The 23,610-nt window shown below is 35.7% G+C and overlaps 1 pseudogene; it reads right to left on the bottom strand.

Annotated features, from left to right (window-relative positions):
- Nucleotides 1–197: 197 nt before the first annotated feature.
- LOC120121783 lies at nt 198–23,491 on the bottom strand (annotated as a pseudogene).
- Between the last annotated feature and the right edge of the window lie 119 nt (nt 23,492–23,610).

The following is a 23,610-nucleotide window of genomic DNA, read 5'->3' on the forward strand; positions in this document are numbered from 1 at the left end:
TATATTTGATGTAGTAAGTGATCAATTATCATATTAATTTACATCGATATTCAATTTCAGACATTAAATTTTCAAATGTAGTAAAAACTTTACAGAAAGTAGCATTGAAAACAAGTTACAAAAGATGAGCAACAAAAGCAAGGATAGACATATAACAACCTCAATTTTCTCCTCAACTCACTGCTGCCGAGTCTGTGAATGTGACTAGATGGCAGCCCTAATAGCTCCTCTCGCAGCTTCACGTTTCTGCTCAGCAGCTTTACCGCTCCCACGGAAATACATGTATACTTGCTGTTAGGTCAATAGCCAACGAAGTTTGAGATACCATACACCTTGTGGATGAGGACGTGGCATTGAATCATGTTGGGAACAGAACAAACCTTGATAGGTATGGCTCATAAATATACCAGTAAAGAGGACAAGGTTAATTATGTACCAGGTTTTTTATTATAAATAGAGATGTAACATAAACCTATGAGATATTGAATAAAACTTCTAGCGCCGCCTAGGCACCGAGGACGTAAGCACATTGCCGAACCTCGTTAAAATTCTTGTGTTCTTTCGTTATCTTTGCCCGATTCTTCAACAATTGGTATCAGATGTCAGGAGAAAAATTCGAAGTTGCGAAATTCAATGGTCAGGGTAACTTCGGATTATGGCAAATGAGGGTGAAGGATATGTTGGCGCAGCAAGGGATCCTGAAGGCTTTGCGACCTACAAAGCCGGCGTCAATGGAGGAGGAAGAATGGGAAGAATTGCAACAACGAGCGGCAGGAACCATACGATTATGCTTGACGGACGAGGTCATGTATCACGTCATGCATCTGTCGTCTCCAGACGAAATTTGGAGGAAATTGGAAAGTCAGTTTATGTCCAAATCCTTAACGACAAAATTGTATCTAAAGCAGCGGCTATATGGGCTGAAGATGCAGGACGATCATGATTTGGCGCAACACGTGAATGTCTTCAATCAAATCGTTTCTGATTTGGCTTGGCTTGATGTGAAAATTGAGGATGAAGACAGAGCGATGATTCTGTTGTGTTCGTTGCCTCCCTCTTACGAACACATGGTGACTACTCTTACATATGGGAAAGAGACTATCAACGTTGAGGAGATTACTACAGCCTTGTTGGCTCACAACCAGCGGAAGCAGAATGCAGGGGAAAGCTCTCAAGCCGATAGCTTATATGTCAAGGGTAATCGAGACCGTGGACGGAAGCTGGAGAAGGCAGGGTCTGGCAAGCGGAATTTCTAGATCCAAATCTAGGGATAAGAAGACAATTCACTGTTACAAGTGCAAGGAGGCGGGACATATGAAGCGAGACTGTCTGAAGTTGAAAAAGCAGACTGATGAGAAGCGTGATATTTCATCCAAGTCTGTGAACGTGACCGGGGATGACAATTCTGATTGCAGTGAGGGTGATTGCTTTCTATTTTAACGACTCAATTGATGGATGTGTGGATTCTTGATTCTAGTTGTTCTTATCACATCACGCCAATATAGGGAATGATTTTCGACATACAGGTCGGTTAATTCTGGTTCTGTTTATTTGGGTGATGATCGGTGTTGCAATATTGTTGGTATTGGTGAGGTCAGAATTAAGATGTATGATGGCTCTGTTCGGACGTTGAGTGGTGTTTGGCATATCCCAGATTCGAAGAAGAATTTGATTTCTTTGGGCACTTTGCACAAGAATGGTTTTATCCCTAAGGCTGATGAGGATAGGGAAACCATTCGGATTGTTAAAGGAGCTTTGACTGTGATGAAAGGAAATATGACTGCAGGGAATATTTACAGATTGTTAGGGAGTACCGTTGTAGGTGGAGTGCATTCTGTTGAGTCCTGTGATGATACAACCAAACTGTGGCATATGAGTCTTGCTCATCTTAGTGAACATGGTATGGCTGAATTACATAAAAGAAATCTGTTGCATGGTGTTAAAAGCTGTAAGCTCGACTTTTACAAGTATTGTGTTCTTGGTAAACAGACTAAAGTTCATTTCAAGACTGCGAAGCACACAACTGAAGGCATTCTTGATTATGTGCATTCGGATGTATGGGGGCCTTCCACGACATCATCTTTAGGTGGATCTAGGTATTATGTTACCTTTATTGATGATTTTTCACGGAAAGTTTGGGTGTATTTTTTGAAACATAAGTATGATGTTTTTGAGAAATTCAAGTTATGGAAAGTTGAGGTAGAAAACCAAACAGGATGAAAAATCAAGTGTTTGAGGTCTGACAATGGTACGGAGTACACAGATTCACAGTTTCTACAGTTCTGTATGGAGCATGGGATTAAGAGGCATTTTACAGTGCGCAAGACACCACAACAGAATGGTATTGCGGAACGGATGAACAGGTTATTGAATGAAAGAGGAAGATGTTTGCGGTTGAATGCGGGAATTCCCAAACACTTCTGGGCTGAGGCTGTTAACATGGCGTGTTATCTTATCAACAGATCGCCAAGGGTATCATTGGCTGGGAAAGTTGCAGAAGAGGTATGGATTGGTCATGATGTTAGTTTTGATAACTTACGGATTTTTGGTTGTCCTGCTTATGTGCATGTACCTGCTGATGAGATATCCAAACTTGATGCAAAATAGAAGGAGTGTATTTTTTTGGGTTACAAGAAAGGTGTCAAAGGATTCAAGTTCTGGGATCCAGTTGCGAAGAAAATTATGATTAGTAGAGATGATGTTTTTGATTAACAGTCCATGTTACAGCAGAAGAAAGACACGACAGTGGTATATTTCGAGTAATTTCCAGTTGAGAAAACAAAAATTTCTCAACCGACTTCTGATGATTCCGCTACGGATGATTTGCAGGATTATAGTCTCGCCAGAGACAGGGTGATACGGACGAATATAAAGCCTCCGAACAGATTAGGTTTTGAAGACTTTGTCTCTTTTGCACTTACTGTTAGTAGTGATGATCCGGTTACTTTTCATGATGTCTTTACTAGTCAGGAAAATGACAAGTGGATGACTGCCGTGGTTGAGAAGATGGAGTCTTTGAATCAAAATCGCACATGAGAGATAGTTCCCCTTCCTGATAGAAAGAAGCCTATTGGTTACAAATGGGTGTATAAGAAGAAACCAGCAATAACAGAAAAACAGGGGGAGAAGTTCAAGGCTCGTTTGGTAGCAAAGGGTTTTTCACAGCAGAAAGGAGTTGATTATGATGAAATCTTTTCTCCTGTGGTCAAACATACTTCAATCCGAGCAGTACTTGTATTAGTGGCTAGTTGGGATTTGCATTTAGAGCAGATGGATGTTAAAACTGCTTTTTTGCATGGTGATTTAGAGGAGTAGATCAACATGCGGTAACATAAAGGTTTCATTCAATCTAGAAACGAGCATTTAGTTTGCAGATTGAAGAAATCTTTGTACGGGTTGAAACAATCTCCGAGACAGTGGTATAAACGGTTTGACTCCTATATGATCAAGATTGGCTACAATCGATGTGAGTATGATTGTTGTGTCTATGTTAAGAGCCTTGATGATGGTTCTTTTATTTTTCTGTTATTGTATGTTGATGATATATTGATTGCTGCGTAGAACATGGATGATGTTATTGGTTTGAAAATCTTATTGAGTCAGGAATTTGATATGAAAGATTTAGGTGCTGCAAAGAAAATCCTTGGAATGGAAATTTGCAGGGACAGAGACTCAAGGAAACTGTGGCTATCTCAACGGGGTTATATTGAGAAATGCTAGAAAGGTTTGCGATGAGCAGCGCAAAAACCAGTTAGCACTCTATTGGCAAATCACTTTAAGCTCTCACCAGAATAGTGCCCGAAGACAGATAAGGAAGCAGAAGATATGGCAAATGTTCTGTATTCTAATGCTGTTGGCTGCTTGATATATGCAATGGTATTTACTCGTCCTGATTTAGCTCATGCTGTTAGTCAAGTTTGTAAGTACATGTCTAAACCTGGTAAGCAACATTGGGAAGCAGTCAAGTGGATTTTTCGGTACTTAAAGGGTACTGTGGGACATGGAATTGTTTTTTGTAGTCAGCGAGATAATCCTTTGGTTGTAGGATATGTGGATTCAGACTATGCAGGTGACTTGGATAATAGAAGATCTACGACAAGGCATGTGTTTACTCTTGGTGGAGGGCATATTTGTTGGAAGTCTACTATTCAATCTGTTGTGGCACTATCTACAACTGAAGCTGAATACATGGCAGCGGCTGAAGCTACAAAAGAAGCTTTATGGCTTATTGGTTTAGTGAAGGAGTTGGGTGTTCAACAAGGTGGAGTTCAATTGCTTTGTGATAATCAAAGTGCTATTCACTTGGCTAAGAATTGGGTGTATTGTGCTAGAACTAAACATATTGATGTAAGGTTCCACAAGATCAGAGAGTTGGTTGCATCTGGAGAGGTTTTGTCTCAGAAGGTACATACTGATGAGAATGCCGCTGATATGTTCACCAAGCCAGTTACGACAGACAAGTTTAAGCATTGCTTGGACTTGTTGAATGTTTCGAGTTGTTAAACAGTTAGGTAACCCAACCCACATTGAAGTTTCCAAGGGGCAGGATATTCGCCAAGGTGGAGATTTGATAGGTATGGCTCATAAATATACCAGTAAAGAGGACAGGGGATGGAGCGGAGTCTACGCAAGGTTAATTATGTAATTATATACCAGGTTTTTTTATTATAAATAGAGATGTAACCTAACCTATGAGATATTGAATAAAACTTCTAGCGCCGCCTAGGCACTAAGGACGTAAGCACATTGCCAAACCTCGTTAAAATTCTTTTGTTCTTTCGTTATCTTTACCCAATTCTTCAACAAACCTAGATAACCCAGATGCTTACAACTGAATCGAGACAGAATAATCCAAAACCAACGAAGTAGAAGATCTACACAAACAAAGAAATTTCATTAAAATGGTCAAGAAAAATGGAGAGAAATATCTCTCAACTTTTGCGCAGACTCCAACTGCAATCACGATGTTCTCAAGCCTTCAGCAGTACAAACAACATTCCTTTGTTCCCATACGTGTCCCACTAAACTATCCACATATAATAAATCTATGATATAGGTTAAACATAACTTAAGAAAATGCTCAACTGTTTCGATGACCAAACTTTGTGGATATAATTTTCTCAGGTTTAAGCATATACTTACCCCAACCAAAGCATTGCTAATAAGATCAACTGCAGGTAGGATCCCGCTGTATAAGGCCCAAAAAAGACCATTAGTAAGATTGTATGGATAGGAAAATGAAAAAAGAACTAGAATACTTATTGCATGTCAAATACTTGCATTACGTGTATATTCCACCGAGATAGCGGACAATCCATTATCTTATACTTGAAATAGAAGAATCCCAAAAGAGAAAATGATCTCTTTTGGAGGATGAGTGAATTATGACAACCCTGACGCACTGATGTAGTTACAAATAAAAACAGAAAGATAGATGCAAGTCCCATCAGTATAACCCGAATATAGTTTTCCAAAGATAAGCTGAACTAGTTAAGAATCTTACGTGAGTGATTTCCCTCTAAAAACTACAGGGGGTGCCACCGCAGCAAAGATGCAAAAGCCAATGTGAAGCTATAGACAGGAAAATTAGAATAAAACGATCAGAATCTAATTCCCAGAATAGATCTATTAGAAGAAACATGAGATATTACCAAATAAAACATGAAGAACCATCCAAACTTCAAAGCACTCTCATTCTTGCATGATAGTCATAAGGTGAGAAAAAAGAAATCAAATTAAAGTAAGGTCTGATTAGCAAGGGTAAGGAACATGAACAGCTGGATTTAAGAAACCAGCACTAGAAGTTAGCACTGGAGAAAGCTAGCATAGAAAAAAGAAGAAGCAAAACATGAATTCTTTATTAAGAACAAATATGGAATATATAAAATACCTAAAAGCACGATACCGTGGGCGATACCAGAATACATAGGCTCCTGGTACTCCTGCTATAAAGTAGATGACAGACAATAACCAGATCCTAACACCTAAACAATAATAAGGAAAACACAACGTAATCACAATGTTATATTTAGAAGAAAAACAAGACATGGAAATATATAACTAAATTAACCTTCCCCTTTGATACATGTTGTAATAACGGCTATGATGTTCCACAGAAGGCATAGAACCAATCTTACATAGAATCACCATCAATCATTGAATTGTCTCCAGCCCATGGCTTTACTCCAAAGCCATTTTCAACTAAAGAGTTAACAAAATAAAATCATGGTACGAAAAATTACCCAATGCAATCTAGCAAAGAACTAACAGTATAAAAGCATGGTACAAATAATTACCCAATGCAATTTAGCATGATACAAATGAAGGCATGATACCTAGATGTACCATGCATAGAATCCTAAAAAGGAAAATATAGGAGAAACTTACATACCTAAAAATGTAAAAAATGCAACATACTGCAATCTTTTTAGATGAATTGGAATTTCATTGGCAATATCATGATGAATGATTGTAAAAAATGGTGGCCAAATTTTCTCTTCCACAACAATTCCAGCTGCAAAGCAGAGAAGTCAAACTGTAGTTCACGAAAGAAATGTAGTTTTAACCATAAAAAGAAATAAAATAAGGTCAAATATTTTGCAAAAAAGTGTAGAGTAATCTAGACCAAATATTGAAGCTGAGAACAAAACGAAATGTGATCACTGAGACTAGTTAAATAAAGGAAAACGAAATGTACCTCTTGCCACTGCCTCTTCTTTCTGCCTCACTTCCTGCAAGGAGTAAGCTAACCAATGAAATTGTAGGGATGCTATGATCTATCATGCTATTTATTTGAGAAATAAATGTGCAAGAATGGGAACTTGCAACTTAAAACCATCCAAATAACTTAGTACACTAAAATAGATCGAGAAACACATGACATTCCACCAACAACCTAATAAAGTATCCTAACAGTATTTTATGATACTGGGATTATTGAGATAAATTTTTGCTTTCATTACATCATATTCTAAATAGGTTGATGATACGTCTTTGGAAGAGAAATGAGAGAAAAAAAGTAAATCTATGATTCAGTAGATCACAAATGAATTCAATGTTGTAAAATCTATTATACAACACGCCTGTTTTCGCCTTCTCAGTTCTGCTTCCTTAGACTGAAGTTTCTTGTTTAAATCCTAAATTTAAACAGTAAACCAGGAAAGTGAAATTCAAGGCTTAACCGAATAATGTAAATGAAATTTAGAGATATTTCTTTACCAACATGATTATGTGATCCTCCTGAAGCTGTATCAAGAGGAATATCAATTGTTGCCCCAAGGTCATAACTGAAACCGGTAGGTTCCAGAGGTAGCGGTGAAAGTCTTGGGTGAGGCAGGTGTAACACTTGTAGTACTCTGAAAATTATTTACAATATGCATTCAAGAAGCAGATAATATAAGCAATTATTCCATTATACAGTTATTGAGAAGTGATATTAAAAAGCAATATTAGAGATGACCAAATCAAAACAAATATAGCAAGGAACCTATTTTTTCAGGACTAAGTTATCCTAAACCTTGGTCAAAATGAAACCTCACTCCTAAACCTCTCTCAGGCCCAGAGTTATAACTACCAATTTTGCATTCACTAATAGATCTGAGATTTCAGCATACGAGGGATTTAAAAGGGTTGTTAGCATAGTATGACCTCAACTTATGGTTTTATATTGCATTGGTATCTACATTTACGAGAAAACAATCTAGCCTTCCTATAACTGCACTCATTCTAATTTCAACAAGAAGTTTTAAATTAAATGTTTACTTGAAACTTTATACTAACAAGGATTAGTTTACCGTTTAAAATAGACATCCACCTAATTTAGACTGACCAGGTGCATTCCCTCTCGCTGCTCTGTTCTGGTAGAAATTATTAAAAAGGGAACTATATTAAAAGAGAAGCTAGTTAGCGTCTAAACACAAACTTATTGACAGATAAATCAAGTTATAAAGCAAGGAAATTTAACATAATCTGCATTTAATGAACAAAAGGTTATCTAAGTACAAAAATGAAAATCATACGAATTCCCTTCTGCTTATACACTACAAGAAAATATACCTTTAATGACACACGAACGATGACGCACGCTAATTTATGACTTGCAAAACATGTGTGTCATAAAAAATGTCATGTTTTTTAAAATCTGAACAATTTATGGCTTACAATGATGTGTGTCATATTTAATAGTCATAATCCAAAATATTTACAAAAACACGGAGTATAGATAATTTTGTGTGTCATCTTTAGGAGTCGTATTCTAATTCCCCCTTATTTTTCATCATTTCCCGCGCGCTTGATCTTCCCCCCTAGTTAACAAAAGTTCACGCCGTGCTTCCCTCATTTTTCTCTGTTTTCCCTTTTTGTCTTTGCATCCTCCCACCGGTTTGGCCATTCACCACAACGCGGTCGAGGGTGTCAAAAATCAAGGGTTTCCACAGGTAATCCTCGTTCTCTATTCCAATATTTCTGGGTTTGTTGATTTCTATTTTGTCTGATTTAATGGGTTTGATGCTTTTACTTCATATATGTTTTTTTGAATCAAGATTTGTTGCATGCATGCTTGTTTTATTTTCTATTATTTATTTAATCACTACTGATTTGTTCATTTCATTCTTCGTTTAAGTGGGTTATTTCGATTTTTTTACTTCAGTGGACTCTTATGCTAGTTCTTGATCTCTTTTTGATTTTTAGGTTTTGATGGATTATGTATTTTGGTTCAAAAATGTTGAACTTTGATTGTCTTGTGATATATGTTTTGTTATGCTTGTTGAAATGTTTACAAACATATCTTGTTTCACTTGACTTGAAGTATCATTGTCCGACATAAGGAGGGTATGGTGATATGACTCTCCAAGTACATGGATAAACCTAAAATAGAATCTCGTATCCGTTACTCACTTCCGAGTCCAAGCGATATAGGTCTGAATGACCCTACAATAGTATATATTTCGAGGATTTTTGGAAGGTTATATTATGTTTGGGATTCTTTTGTTTAAAAAAATGAGTGAGGGAGGTGCCTCTGCTTCCCAATTCCCACATATGTATTTCATTCGCTAACTAGAATGGTTCCAAGTTTTTACCTAATTGTCATATTTCATATGGATTTACTTTTGGTTGCTTATGGTTGCTGGTTGTTGACTTTTCATTAGAGAAGAGGCTTTAAATATATGGTTCTGTCCTTTGCATTGGTACTTAATGTTTCACTAACACAACTTTTCCTGCCTTTTTCTGCTTTCTATGTTGTTTGGATTCTTCTTTTCATTTGAAGTATCAGTATCTGACATTTTGTGTCGGACATATAGATATGTGGATATGACCTCCAAAGATCTTCTAAATGCATAGAAATAACTTTAAAATATCTAATAATACATGTTTTCGACACTCATACTTACGTTCAAGTAGCATAGTTTCCTTTTTATTGTTTTGCTAGTTTAACTAAACACTCACTCTTGAAATTTAATTTTTGTTTTTGATAAATGTAGGTTGGCATAACTTTGGCACGGATGCTATCATTAGATGTAACATGATATTCCTTTGCTGAGTCTCTCTCAAGAAATGCCCCATACATAATATCCACAGTTCTCTGGGTATACTAGTTAGTGGCATCTTATCTTATTATTTATTTTAGTCAAATTCTGTAACTATATGTTGCTCCGACTTTTGATTCTTTTCTTGAAGTGTTTATTTCTAACATTTTTGTCAGTCATATGGGTACTAACATATGACTTTTAAGAATCTTCTGTCTAATATAATCGTTTCAGACATGTACTCTTATATGATGCTCACACCCGAATTCAAGTATCATAAAATACGATTATTAACTTTGATTTAGGCAACATTCTTTGAATGATGATTACGAATATAGGCAATGAGGCTTTCTCATGTTACAACCATGTGCTTCAACTTAAATTACAACAAGCACAAGACATAGATTTTGAGGCTAACACCAAGAACGTTAGAAGATATCGAATAGGCTAACACTAATAATTTATCTAACATTGTTAGGATTTTTTCCAGTTTCAAATGGGTTTTTTAGATTTTATGAATGGGTCATAGCCCTTGAACATTCTTCTATAGCATATTACAAAATGAATTTGTTAGGGTTACTTTGTACTTGGTAATTTGGGGTAAACATTTTTTTCTTCATATCTTACATAAATATTTCATCAATCATCAATTATAAAGTTGTAGTTTTGCTAATACTTTATAATTATTTAGGTTGGTAAGTAATGGTCGATGGATAAATCATGGATTTCGTCTGATAGGTTATCTGATGCATATGAAGTGGGTATGAACATCTTTCTAGACTTTGCACAAGGTAATGATCCAAATTCAAATCTTATTCGATGTCCTTGTATACATTGTATTAATTTGTGGCACCACTCAATTCAGACTGTGAGCTATTATCTATTTGCCTATGGCTTCGATGAAAGTTATAAGGTTTGGTCTTTCCATGGAGAAAGACAGCCCAAGCTTGATTCTAGATGCCCTAACAAATCTATTCCTCCCGACTTTGATTATACAAGAGATATAATACATGATGCCTTCAGAGATATAGAAAAAGAACCCAATTCATTGAAATCACTTCTTGAAGAATGTGAGAAGCCACTTTACGTAGGGTCAAAGTATAATGCACTTAGTGGATTATTGAAATTCCAACATATCAAGGGTCAATTTGGGTGGTCTGAGGCTAGTTTTGAAGTAGTGTTAGGTGCCCTAAAAGATGTCTTACCATTAAACAATAGAATACCTAAGTCCCTATATGATGCCAAGAAATTGCTAAAAGGAGTAGGTCTACAATATGAAAAAATTCATGCATGTGAAAACGATTGTGTTCTATTCTGGAAAGGAAATAAGGATGCTTCTTAATGTCCAACTTGTGGCACATATCGTTGGAAGAAGAATACCAAAAATGTACCTTCGAAAGTTTTGTGGTATTTTCCTCCCATCCCCAGATTTAGGAGAATGTTTTCGTCACCAGAAATGGCACAAAACTTAACTTGGCATGCACAAGGTCAGGCTAATAATGGTATGCTAAGTCATCCTCGTGATTCCCCCTCTTGGAAGCTTGTTGATAGAACGTGGAAAGAATTCGCAGAAGAAAAACGGAATCTTAGATTAGCCTTGTCCGCTGATGGTATCAATCCTCACAAGTCATTAAGTTCCAAGCATAGCTGTTGGCCAGTTATCTTAATAACTTATAATCTACCCTCTTATTTGTGCATGACAAGAAAATTCATGATGTTGACTCTATTGATATCAGGTCCAAAACAACCTGGTAACAATATTGATGTCTACTTGGCACCATTGATAACAGATCTAAAACTCTTGTGGGAAACTGGCGTCAAGACATATGATGCTTATAAGAAAGAATACTTCAATCTAAGAGCAATATTACTTTGGACTATAAATGACTTTCCTGCATATGGTAATCTTTCGGGGTGTGTTACCAAAGGTTATTATGTGTGTCCAATATGTTCAGAGAATACTTGTTCACAGTGGTTGCCAAATTCGAAAAAAGTATGCTTTCTTGGTCATAGAAGATTCCTGCCACTTCAACATCCTCTTCGTAAAAGAAAAAAAGATTTCAACAATCAACAAGAGGATGGTGTTATAAAACAACCATTATCAGGTGAAGAGATTTACGACTATATGACGGGGTTTGAGACTTCATAGGGAAAAAAGAAAACGTCTAAAAAGAAAACGTCAAAGAATAAAACTTCAAAGAATAAAAAAGAAAGCATCGATGAGAGAGCTAAATTTTGGCACAATAAATTGATTTTTTTTTAACTTGAATATTGGAAGAAGTTGCCCATTCATCATCAGTTAGATGTTATGCACATAGAGAAAAATGTGTGTGAGAGTGTTTATGTGACATTGTTGAATTTGCCTGGCAAGACGAAGGATGGGTTAAGAGCACGACAAGATCTTGAGGCGATGGACATTAAACCTGAATTACAAACTCAACCAAGAGGGAATCGTACTTGGCTTCTGCCTGCGTGCTACACATTGAATACCACGGAAAAACACCGATTTTATGAGACCCTGTCTACCATAAAAGTGCCTGATGGGTACTGTTCAAATTTCAAGAATCTCGTGTCTGATGATGTATCAAAGATGAATGGTTTGAAGTCTAATGATTTTCATGTACTGATGCAACAATTTCTCCCTTTTTCAATAAAGGGGGTGTTACATATGAAAGTGAGGAAAACAATCATAGGTTTGTGTCATTTTTTCAACGTGTTGTGTAGTAAAGTCGTTGATGTTAATAAGCTAGGCAAGTTGCAAAGTGACATCGTATTAACTTTGTGTTTGTTAGAGAAGTATTTTCCTCCTTCGTTTTTCGATGTCATTATCCACTTGATAGTGCATTTAGTTAGAGAGGTGAGGTTATGTGGCCCGGTTCATTTTAGGTGGATGTATCCATTTGAGAGATATATGAAAACACTCAAAAGCTATGTACGGAATCATCATCGACCCGAAGGTTGTATTGCAGAATGTTATGTGGCAGAGGAAGCCTTTTAATTTTGCTCAGACTACTTAAAAAATATGAAATTAATTGGCAATCCTCATAAATGTGTTGATGAAAGAATTCGCACAGACAAACCTTTATCACAGGGTACAGTCGAGGTTGTAGATGCTAAGCTACTTGATGAAGCTCATCTTTATGTATTACGAAATACTGTTGATGTGGAGCCGTATATAGAGTAAGAACCACTGTGTCTTCTTTGTACTCTATGTAATGCATTAAACTTTTTCTAACTTCTAATATGATTCTATCTTCAAATATTATTTAGGCAACATATGTTGGAATTGAAGGATCATAACCCACGTGCCTCTCGAAATAGTAAATGGTTACAGACTCAACACAGTCGAACATTTATTAGTTGGCTTAAGACCAAGGTTTCGCTAACGGGGAAGACATTTGTGAGAGTGTTCGTTGGTTGGCCAAAGGGCCAAGTTTTACTGTGAAGAAATATAGCGGTTTTGCCATAAATGAGTATCGGTTCCATACAACATCTCGAGATGAATCAAGAATAACTCAATGTAGTGGAGTATCTCTAGTTGCACATACTATGTAGATTGCTAGTGCAAAAGACTCTAATCCCATGTATGGAGTTGTTACTTACTATGGTCGTATACAGGAGATATGGGATCTTGATTATCGCATATTCACTGTTCATGTTTTCATGTGTGATTGGGTTAATAGTCGTGGAATAAAAAAAGATGACTTTGGATTCACAGTGGTTAACTTTGCTAGGCTTGATCACCAATCTGAATGCTTCATATTAGCTAGTCAAGCCAAACAAGTTTTTTATGTTCAAGATCAATAAGATGCAAATTTGTCTGTTGTCGGCTTCACACCAAGTAAGATGTACAAGTATGGAGCAAATGGTGAAACTGATGATATGTTGGAATACCATGTTACTTTTGATTTTTCACAAGACTCCCCTTTAGTAGAACTTGATGATGATTTTTTGTGTACACGCCTGAATGGCGAGGGCATATTAGTTTAAAATATTTTTTGCAAAATAAAATCTTTACTTTTTGGTATGTTTTTATTTCAATATATGTATGTTATTAATTCTGTCCCAACTGCAAGAAATAGCAATGTACTAACTTTTTTTATTTCAATCATGTTGAAACAGGTTGTACTTGGTACCATGGAATCAAATCAATCTTCGAGTCATGATGAAGACTCTAAACAAAGAGGTCCGACAATAAAGGGAAAAACTACTAAAGGAAAAGTTATCGTTACTTACAATAAAAAGGGTGTTCCGATTGGCGTTGAAGCAATAAAACTTGCTTCCTTTGAGGGCATGGTAGCAAGATCAATGGTGCCTATCACTTATGCCACTTGGCGAGATGTTGAACAGGAAAAAAAAGAAGACTTATGGCAATATATTTTGTTAAGTCTAACATCTGATCTTAACTTCCAATTAATCTTTTTTTTTTGTTAAAAAAAATATTTTTTTAATTAATGCTTTATTTTTCAGATGAATTTTGAACTTGATCGAAGGAGTCGGAAGAACACCCTTCAATCCATTGGGACAAAGTGGAAGAACTTTAAGCATTATCTGTATAAGAAATTCATTGAGAAGTTTAAGAATGACCCTGATGCAAATCTGCTCAACCCTCCAGAGATGTATCATTATTTGAAGATAGATGAGTGGAAGGTTTTTGTATCGGAAAGACTTTCAAAGAAGTGGGAGGTTAGAAACTAGTCTGTATTTGTTATATATTAGTTTTAGAAACCAGTCTTGACTGTTTTAATGTTTCTAATGCAGGAAATAAGTCAGAAAGCTAAAAAAATGCGTGGACAGCATAGATACAATCATCGGTTGAGTAGAAAAGGATATGATGGACTAACTCTTGAGATTGTATGTAGTAAATTAATTGAATAGTTTAGATATACATTTGTATATTTTAATTCATTGTTGTTATTATTTTTAATTTAGATTCAAGAAACGGGAAAGGAGGAAGACGAGATTGATAGAGCATTGTTGTGGAAAAAGGTAAGACAAATGAAAAAAGGAGGTTATGACCCGAATGTCCAGATTGTTGTTGATAAAATGGTAAGTTCCTATGAACATTCCTACTTTATTTATTTTCATCTTATTGTTATAGCACCATATGAGCTTTAATCCTTTGAATATTTTGAATATGAATATTTGCTTTCACTACAGGAAGATATGCAGAAGTCAGAAACTTTAGGATAGGTTAGTTGTGGAACAAATGACATGCTTACCCAAGCCCTAGGTACCCAGGAATAATGTGGGCGTGTACGAGGGATGGGCAAATTTGTAAGGTCACACCAATACTTTGTCTTACCCAATACCGTGAAGAATTACTTGGATGGTGAGAAGAAAAAGATTGAAAAAAGCTTCAACCAAATTGAAGGTGCAATAGAGAAACTACAAAAAGAGATGAATCATGCTTCTGAAGGCGCAAGTTGCCAAGGGTGGGGTAAAGCAGATTTTGAAGACAACCCACCCGAGGAATTACTTGTAAGTCTTATTAAATTATAGTATGAATTAAATGTAAGTCTTGACTACAACTAATATATATATAATTTGTAGGATACTTCATGTTATCTTGCGATTGATATTGCCTCCAATATAGTTGCCAAAGGAACAATAGTGAAGCACAATGATCTATCAGGTATTACAAAAAATATCAGTTTTCTTTTTGACTTTTTAGAATATTGTATTTTAGTAATAACTTTATATAACAGGTGAAAAAATTGAAGTAATGATGGAAATGAGTGTGCAAGGAGACGCTTTACTACCGTTTCCACTAGATGAGGAGTTCATTTACAAGGTTAAAGATGCAGTGGGGTTCCTAGTGAAGTGGCCTAGATATCTAGTCATTCGATGCTCTGATTTGGTAATATTTTCATTTATTTAAAGAAATTATATATGTCTAATTTAAATGATATCTTTATATTTTTTTTGTAGGAAAAAGTGTTGGCATTTATGGGAAAAAAACGTGTGAACGGAGATGAAGTAGAAAGTAATAAAGGAAAAAAAACGACAAAGAGAACTTGTTGAAAAAGAAGAGGAGAAAGGAGAAGGGACACCGAAGATGGAAAAAGAGAAAGAAAAGGAATAGGGTAAAGGAGAAGGGACACCGTAAAGGAAAAAAGAAGAGGAGAAAGAAGAAGGGACACCGAAGAGGGAAGGAAAGAAAGAAAAGGAGGAATGAACACCGCAAAGAAGGAGGACGAGAGCACAAATGAGGACAAGGCTAAGAGTTGAAAGCAACCGTGTTTTTGAAAGTGTTTGTACGTATGGTTGATATACAACTTAAAAATGCGGAGTCCGTGAAAGTGCAATGTGAGGACGATATGTTTGGGTACGAGAGTTTCACGTATATAACTTGGGAAGATTTTGAAGTGGTTTTTACTGTGGATGAGATGATCGGTTCTGCGATTACTTGTTATATGATGTAAGTGCATAATTTTAATTTTTATTAAAACACAATATATTTAATCATCGTACTTGTCTAATGTTAATATATAGGTACTTGTTTGAGGAAATCAAGAATGGGCCAAAAAGAGATCATGGAATTTGTTTTATGAGCTCGTCTGCAATCTCGCCATCAGGACGTAAGGCAAAATTCAAAAATAGCGATGAGGCAATTCGAAGCGTTGCAGATCGATTGTCTCTAAGAAAGGACAATGACATCGTCCTAGTGCCATATAATCCCGGGTTTGTTTTTTCATTTGATTATCAATATATTTTAGTAACTTAATTTGGTTTTTCGTTTTTATAGAAGACATTGGGTGTTGGCGGTGATAGATATGAAAGCAACAAGTTATTATTATCTTGATTCCTTAGGGCCCACCAATATCCATCTGCAGTTGAAGCAAGTTATTGATGCGTAAGTAACATAAATTATCGAAACATTATAGTATATTCTTTGATATATTTAATCATTTTTTATATGGCAATGAAATTGTACAATGCTCAAAGTGGATCTAACAAAAGGGTTAGCCTCAATTGGATCAATGTTTTGGTGAGTACTTCGAACGATCATTCCTTGTTTAAATTGCAGCTTTCATATTGAGTAATCGTTTATTGTAAACTATTTGTAGTGTCCCCGTCAGTCGGGAGGTACCAAGTGTGGACATTATGTTTGTAAGTTCATGAAAGAGATAGTCGAGAACGGACTTCAAGTGCTGGTCAATAAGAATGTAAGCAAACTTTTCTGATACACATATGTCATATCATACATACACATTAGTCATACAACTATCATATGGACTTGAAGTAGGATGATATTATTGGAAATTCATTTACGATAACATCTTGTCTATTCATATTAATAAGAATTGTCATGCTCTTTTTATTTCTGTATGGAATGGAGGTTATCGTTTATAATTTGAAACAAACTTAAAAATCTTGTGAATTTAACTTAGTGAAAGATTACATTGATGGTAAACTTCTTGTTATTTGCTTCTATATATTGATAGATTCTGTTGTAAGTAATGAGTGAATTCTTGAATCTAATTACACGTTTTAAGCATGTGGCAATTGATACTATTTTTCGATATATGAATCAATGTCTAAAGGAACAATTTGAAATGTTCGGTGGAGTTGTGAAAGCATTTGACACGTACTAGCACTTAAAATCCAAAATTTGATTTTGTCAAGTACTATAAACGTAACAGGGACTCTCTTGTGGTTATTATTTGTGATGATATTGTTGTGAACAAAGTTGGAATTTTTTATAATGCTATTGATTTTATGACTTTGCATAATGTTATTATGCTTCAAAGAATGCATATGTAAAATTGGTCATTTTAGTACTCTTTAATAGTTCATTATATACTTCACTTTAAATAAGTATAAATTATATACTTATTTCATATTTTTTACTTAGGTTGGCGATGGGAAAGAAGAATACACTGATGATGACATTCGCAAAGAATGGGTATCTTATGTGGCAAACTTATTATGCCTTGATATTTTGTATCGACATATGATTAATACAATATTTTTTATAACTTAATGTGAATATATTGTATGCAAATGGATTGCTTATATATAATATGGTACATAGATTTAGTATTATGAGGCATTCAATGTGATTTAGTTTGATTATTTGTTAATCTACAATATATATATATATATATATATATATATATATATATATATATATATATATATATATATATATTATATTATATTTATATTTATATATATTTATATATATATATATATATATATATAATTTATGAAATACAATCATGATACACGAACGTTTGTGGTCTTTTTAAATGACGTGTGCATCAATGACACGTAATGTAAGTCATATATGTATGCCATAAATTTATGACACACAAATGTATGTCAAGCAGATTTATGACGGGGGCTTCAATGACGCGCAATGTAAGTCATACATACGTGTCATAAATTTATGACGCACAAATGTGTGTCATCTTAATTTATGACGGGGGCTTCAATGACGCGCAATGTAATTCATACATGTGTGTCATAAATTTATGATGCACAAATGTGTGTCATCTTAATTTATGACGGGAGCTTTAATGACACTCAAAGAACGTCATTAATGTGCGTCATCAAAAATTCATGTCGATGGCTTCAACGACAGGCATTTGTGTGTCATCCGTACCCATAGATGACGCGCAATGCGCGTCATTAAAGGGTATTTTTCTTGTAGTGATAGAAGAAATGTATAGAATATATGGATTAAAAGGTACTAATATCACAATTAGATTAACGAGAGAGTTGATACTTAAGAAAAGAAACCTTTCCTCTTTGATTCCCATAGATATATGGTCAAATAAAACATGAAAAAATCATTATCAATGTCACTTTGTTAAGTATGGCTTGCAAATTAGCAAATTGGCAAGTTGAAAGCTTGCCCAACTTGTGCACATGGGATATTCATCTTTGGTTAGCAAGTTGCCAACTTGAGCACATGGGATAATTCATCCTTGGTTGGCAAGTTGACAAGTTGTGCAAGTGGCCAACTTGTGCACATGGGATAATTCATCTTTGGTCCCTAAACTATTAGGTTATTTATAAGTTTAGTCTTTAAAACTCAAATATAAATAGGTCTAAGTGTTTCCATTAGAAATCATCCCAAAACAAGTGCTCTCTTCAATTTGTTTTCTACTTTCTCACTTTGCGAATTCTAAAGAATTTAATTTGTTGTAATATTGGCAATATAGTGAAGTTATCATTCGGTGTGGTGCCCGAGGAGTAGACGATATTTCGTCGAACCTCGTAAATTTAGTGTGTTCTCTCATTTATTGTTATTTATTCAATTTTTTCATTGTGTTTCAATATTCAACAGTTTGATGGATTTGTCCGTTGTGCAACCTTTGGTGGTTTTAATCTTGATATTTCAAATCAATTTTGAAACTACGTTTGTGTGGGAAATAACCTGGTTTCCCAAATAATTGGTATCTAGAGCTTCGTTTGAGGTTATCCTGGTGGTACCGTTGCTGAAAAGATACAATTCGTTCTATTAAATATTGTTTGTTAGAATTAAAATGACAAAATACGGATTAGATGAGACATCAAGCTCTTCATCTGGACCGGTGAGGAGGGTGATGTCAAATGTAAACTTCTCGGTGGAGTTGTTCGATGGATCCGGTCATTTTGGCATGTGGCAAGGTGAGTTGTTAGACGCTTTATTCCAACAAGGTCTAGACATTGCCATTGAGGAAGAAAACCCTGTAGATATGGAGGAGAAAGAATGGAGAATAATCAATCGTTTGGCATGCAACACGATTCGATCTTGTCTTTCCAGGGAGTAGAAGTATGACTTCAAGAACGAGACTTCTACAAGTAAGATATAGAAAGCATTGGAGGAAAAATTGCTAAAGAAAAGCTCTCAAAATTGTCTCCACGTGAAGAAAAGATTGTTCAGATTTGATTATCAACCAGGCACCAGTATGAATGAACACATCACTGCGTTCAATGAGCTACTGGCATACTTATTGGGCATGGATAAAATCTTCAAAGATTAAGATTTGGCTTTGATGTTGTTGTCATCTCTTCTAGATGAATTTGAGCACCTTGAGACAACATTACTTCATGGTAAGGATAATGTTACCCATAGAGATGTAACTGTTGCTTTGTATAGTTATGAGCTCAGGAAGAAAACCAAGAAGGAGAGCAAGTACGAAGCAGCGGAGGCCATGGTGGCAAAAATTTGCTCAAAAAATCAAAAACCAAAGAGGAGATGGAGATCAAAGTCGAAGTATAGGCTGGGAAAAGATGAATGTGCATTTTGTCATGAAAAAGACCATTGGAAGAAAGATTGTCTGAAGCTGAAGAAGAAAGGAAAAGCTGCTCCAGATGCATGTGTTGCAGAGCATGATGCCAATGACTCTGACATATCATTAGTTGCTTCATCATCAACATTCCATTCAGATGAGTGGATATTATATTTGGGTTGTACCTACCATATGTCCCCTAATCAGGAGTGGTTCTGTGATTTAGTAGAACTAAATGCAGGAGTTGATTATATGGGCAATGACAATGCCTATAAAACTGTTGGGATAGGTTCAATTCGATTGAAGAATCAAGATGGATCAACAAGAGTTCTGACTGATATCCGATACGTACCCAGTTTGAAGAAAAATCTCATCTCGTTGGGAGCCTTGGAATCCAAAGGCTCAGTAGTTACTATGAGAGATGGAGTTTTAAAAGTCGCATCTGACACACTTGTAATGATGAAGGGCATCAGGAAAAATAATTTGTATTACTACCAATGTAGTACAATTATTGGAGCAGTTGCATCAGCTTCTGGAGGTGATGATTTGGACACAACCCAGTTGTGGCATATGCGTTTGGGACATGCAGGAGAGAAATCCTTGCAAATTTTGGCAAAGAGAGAATTGTTGAAAGGTGCAAAGGCTTGCAAATTGAACTTTTGCGAGCACTATGTTCTGGGAAAGCAGAAGAGAGTGAAGTTTGACACCACTATACATAATACAAAAGGTATTATGGATTATATTCACTCAGATGTATGGGGTCCTTCAAATACACCATCTTTGGGAGAAAACCATTATTTTGTAAATTTTGTAGATGGCTTTTCCAGAAGAGTTTAGGTGTATCCGATGAAGTCTAAAGATGAAGTGCTCCAAATTTTCCTTAAATGGAAAAATATGATCAAGAATCATACTGGTAGAAAGATCAAATGTCTTAGGACGGACAATGAAGGGGAATATAAAAGTGACCCATTCTTTGACATTTGCCATGAGTATGGTATTGTTCGACACTTCACCGTTAGAAATACACCACAACAGAATGGGGTGGCAGAGCGTATGAATCGAACACTTTTGGAGAAAGTTTGATGTGTGTTATCTAATGATGGGTTAGGTAATGCATTTTGGGCTGAGGCTGTGACATACGCTAGTCATCTCATCAATCGTCTGCCGTCATCATCGATAGAAGAAAAAACACTTTTGGAGAAATTCGTAGACCTGTTTGATTTGCTGATATGGTGGCCTATGCTCTTCCAGTTGTTGATGATAATATCCCTATCACTTATCAAGAAGCAATACAAAGCTTGGAAAGTGATAAGTGGAAAAGTGCCATGGATGAATAAATGCAATTTCTCCAAAAGAACAACACTTGGAAACTGGCACAATTACCGAAAGGTAAAAGAGCAATTGGATGCAAGTGGGTATTTGCAAAGAATGATGGATCTCATAGCAAGAAAGATGTTCGCTACAAGGCAAGGTTGGTAGCTAAAGGCTATGCTCAAAAGGAGGGAATCGACTACAATGAAGTATTTTCCCCTGTTGTGAAGCATTCCTCCATTAGAATATTGTTGGCCTTGGTAGCACAGTTGAATTTGGAGCTAGCTCAACTTGATGTATAGACAGCTTTCTTGCACGGTGATTTAGAAGAAAAGATCTATATGACTCAGCCAGAAGGATACAAAAATAGTGGTTGTGAGAAATAGGTTTGTAAGCTGAACAAATCGCTATATGGATTGAAGTAATCTCTGAGGCAATGGTACAAGCAATTTGATAGCTTTATGAGGAGGAAAAAGTACACTAGAAGCAAATATGATCATTATGTGTATTTGCAAAAGCTCAAATATGGATCTTTCATTTATCTTCTCTTGTACGTTGATGATATGTTGATCGCTTCGAATAGTCAAAAGGAGATAGACAAATTAAAGGCTCAGTTGAATCAAGAGTTTGAGATGAAAGATTTAGGTGAGGCCAAGAAGATTCTTGGTATGGAGATAAGCAGAGATAAACAGAAAAAAAAAGTTTTGTTTAACACAGAAGCAATATCTAAGAAAGGTATTACAATGTTTTGGCATGAATGCAAATACCAAACATGTAAGTATCCCACTGGCTTCTCATTTGAAACTTAGTTCTCAGTTATCACCTAAAACTAATGAAGAAAGAGAGTATATGGAAAAAGTTCCATATGCTAATGCAGTTGGGAGCTTGATATATGCAATGGTGTGTACGCGTCCTGACATTTCACAAGCAGTTGGAGTAGTGAGCAAGTACATGCATAATCATGGAATAGGACATTGGCAAGCTGTGAAATGGATTATACGGTATCTCCAAAAAATCGTGGATGTTGGTTTAGTTTTTGAACAGGATGAAACACTTGATCATTGTGTGGTTAGATATGTTGATTCCGACTATGCAGGTGATTTGGATAAGCGTCGATCAACTAAGGGTATTTGTTTACTCTTGCTAAAGCCCAAGTAAGTTGGAAGTCTACTTTGCAATCTACGGTGGCTTTGTCTACTACAAAGGCAGAATACATGGCAGTTTCAGAGGTTGTAAAGAAAGCAATTTTGCTTAACGGGTTGATGGAAGACTTGGGAGTTGTTCAAAGTCACATTAGTCTCTATTGTGACAGTCAGAGAGCTATTCACTTAGCAAAAAATCAAGTCTACCATTCAATGACTAAGCATATCGACGTAAGGTATCACTTTGTGAGTGAGATATTTGAAGAATGAAAGATTCTACTTTAGAAGATTTGCGACAACAGAAAATCCTGCAGATATGATGACCAAGGTGGTAACAGTAATCAAGTTCAATCATTATTTGAACTTGATTAACATCCTGAAAGTTTGAGCATCTTCGGGTGTGTGGCGCTTGTGAGTGCAATTAGAAACACTACATAATTTTGGGAGTTGAAGAAGTTGAGTAGGCTTGGTAATTTCAAGTCAATGTGGAGATTTGTTAAGTATGGCTTGCAAATTAGCATATTGGCAAGTTGGCAAGTAGCCAACTTGTGCACATGGGATATTCATCCTTAGTTAGCAAGTTGCCAACTTGAGCACATGGGATAATCATCCTAAGTTGACAAGTTGTGCAAGTGGCCAACTTGTGCACATGGGATAATTCATCTTTGGTCCCTAAACTATTAGGTTATTTATAAGTTTAGTCCTTAAAACTCAACTATAAATAGGCCTAAGTGTTTCTATTAGAAATCATCCCAAAACAAATTCTCTCTTCAATTTGTTTTTTTCATTCTCTCACTTTGGGAATTCTAAAGAATTTCGTTTGTTGTTATATTGGCGATATAGTGAAGTTATCATCCGGCGTAGTGCCCGAGGAGTAGACGATATGAAATATACAGGATTAAACTGATAACGATAGGATTAACTTCTTCGTCTTCGAAAGGATTTTTATCGTAACGACCAGCCATCAGCGTAGGGTTTTTATCCGCAAAAACTTGTTCTTAGAGCAAAAGAATATAGTAGTTATTAAGAGGACGATCTAAACTACAATAAAAATAAAAGATGTCTTTAGAAGAAGCAAATTGAAAAAACAATAGGTTAAGAATTCTTTGAGCAAATTACTTAACTGTTTTAGCAAAGGGAAGGAGAATTCTGTAGAGAGAAACTTCCTTTTGCTGTGAAGAGCAAGTTGGACTTTTCGACTTTCCATTAACAGTGTGGTGGCAGCTTGTACAAATTTGAACTTCTCCGACAAATAAATAAATTCGGCAAAATGCAAAGTAGAATAACTAGTCGGTATCTTATCTGATAACAATAATTATTTTTTAATAAAATTAATATTTTTAATGAGACGAGAATATGAGTTATTCTTTTATTACATAATAAAAATATATTACTGATAAAATTAAA

This window comes from Hibiscus syriacus, unplaced genomic scaffold (genome assembly GCF_006381635.1).
Source record: "Hibiscus syriacus cultivar Baekdansim isolate YM2019G1 unplaced genomic scaffold, ASM638163v2 tig00110383_pilon, whole genome shotgun sequence".
Classification (NCBI taxonomy): Eukaryota; Viridiplantae; Streptophyta; class Magnoliopsida; order Malvales; family Malvaceae; genus Hibiscus; species Hibiscus syriacus.